Below are 2,101 nucleotides of genomic sequence, written 5' to 3' on the forward strand. Positions count from 1 at the left end.
TTGTAGTCCCCAGTGTGGGTCAAGCTCCAGAAGCACTGGGTCCTACAATTTCCCACTAAGACCCTGACCGGAGTCTTTCATCTGACCCCCCCGTTTCCTTTTCAACTCCACTCCTTCACTTGGTAACGCACGTGTCCTGTTAACTTTGAGAGAACCTGCTGAATTGTGCTCCTTCCAGAGCCACTTGTACAAGTGTGTTCCCAGGCTGAGCAGTGCTCCTCATTACAGGTAGACTGAACTTCATGTGTGACGTGAGCGGAGGCCGCCTCCTAATCAACCTGGTGAACTGTTGAACAACTTCAAAAGATGCGGGTGTCGCAGTCTTCACGTCTCATTCTGATATTGATCTGCTAATTCCGTCATTTCATTGGTTTTTTTTTTATTTTCCTTTATGTCCAAGTGACGTAAAGGAAACAGAAGTAGATGCGAATTCCAAATCTGCTGTAATACAGTTCTGTCGTTCCATGCGTATGTTGGTGGTGCCTTCCGGACTGGGGTACGCTGTTTAAAAAAATAAAAATAAAAAATAGGGGTTTAGCTGATTCTACGGTGACGTGGGGCAGTTTCCTCGTTGAGCCGTGGCAGATGTTTCTGCAGCTGCAGCAGCAGACCTTGCTCATTTGATTTGTCTTAGTCTGGCTGACGAATCAAATGTGCTGCTGGTAAATAACCTGGAAAAACCCGGATCTGTGGAGTAAAACGTTTCCCGTTACGCCGAGTTGTTCAAAACCAACTTAACGCCAGACGTCCATTTAAAACAAATCACCCACGTTCACGCCGAACATCTGGTTAATAATATGCGGTTTTATTGTGTTGCACTGCCGACAGGATACAAGTGTATAATTATGCAACAGAGCAAAAAGGAAATATTGCATCATTCTTAATATACAAATATTCCATAAAAACTGAGGTAAGGTAGGAAAACGTTATGGCTGCAGGAAATATAAAGTGCGTAAAGACGGTGGAGCAAAGAGAACTCAGGTTAAACCTTAACTAAGGCTCATGGCTTTTTAACAGACAACAGCGCCCTGTGAACAGTTTCATGCAAACTTGTCAACTAAACGCTTTGTATTTTATAGGGGAAAACCAGAAGGTTTGCACAAAACCTGCTGGTGTGTTAAGGAAACAGACGTACGGTAGGTGTCACAGCTACATCTTTTAAGGTGGGAAATGAGAAAACCGTTTCTGTCCTGGTAAAATGCAGCAGGAACCTGTTAACATCGTGGTTAAACTATGAAGGAAATGTAAAACCAGCAGGTGTCCCCTTCACACGAGGAACCTGCCGGTCAACCCATTCTTCATCCAACTGAAATACTGCTCCTGGTCACCCTGTCTTTCCGCAGTGCATGCTGGGATAAGTTTAGCCCTGGACAGGCTGAGTAGTTCAGAAAAAAAAAAAAGAAATACTGGCTGATGCATGTGCGGAGATGGGAATGACTAAGCATCGGTTTACGTGTCTTTAAGCTTATTTACTGTGCCAGCAAGTTTGTTCTGACTGAAAGCAGGATGAAAGGTGAAGCAGTGGTATGAAAGGTCCAACTGAAGGCGAACACACAATGCAGAATTCATTTTTAGTGCCAAGCTGTCCCACACTGATCCTGTCACTCGGGGAAAAAAAACAAAAACCGACAAGAGCTTCAGTCATTTCCTTAGAAATTAAATTATACAAAGATTTCATAAATAGTTTCAGTCAGACATTAAATTCAGATCAAATCATAACTTAACACATCCCCCCCCACTCTGAGTCTTTACAACCAGCTCTCGTCGATCATTTCTCTGATCTTGCTGCAAAACCATGTATCTGAAATCTAAAACCAGTCTTTGAAAAGTCGAGCATCAGTGCAAGATTTTGTTCCGAATACCTGGTCAGATTCAGGTCTTTTATTCTTTTACACTATAGTCAACCAGGTATTTCTAGGAGCCCAATTCTGCCAGGGAATTAAAAAGAGAGTGAAATGCAAAGAGTCAAAATTTGAATTTCATATGTCAGCGCTTAAGTTTGCCAATATTGAGTGAGAAAAGAAAGAAGTGACCAAAAAAAACAAAACCAACTCAGAACTGAAACTTGGTTTGAATTTTGCCACCGGTACTTAGTGGAGGG

Source organism: Xiphias gladius, chromosome 24, assembly GCF_016859285.1.
Source record: "Xiphias gladius isolate SHS-SW01 ecotype Sanya breed wild chromosome 24, ASM1685928v1, whole genome shotgun sequence".
Lineage (NCBI taxonomy): Eukaryota > Metazoa > Chordata > Actinopteri > Istiophoriformes > Xiphiidae > Xiphias > Xiphias gladius.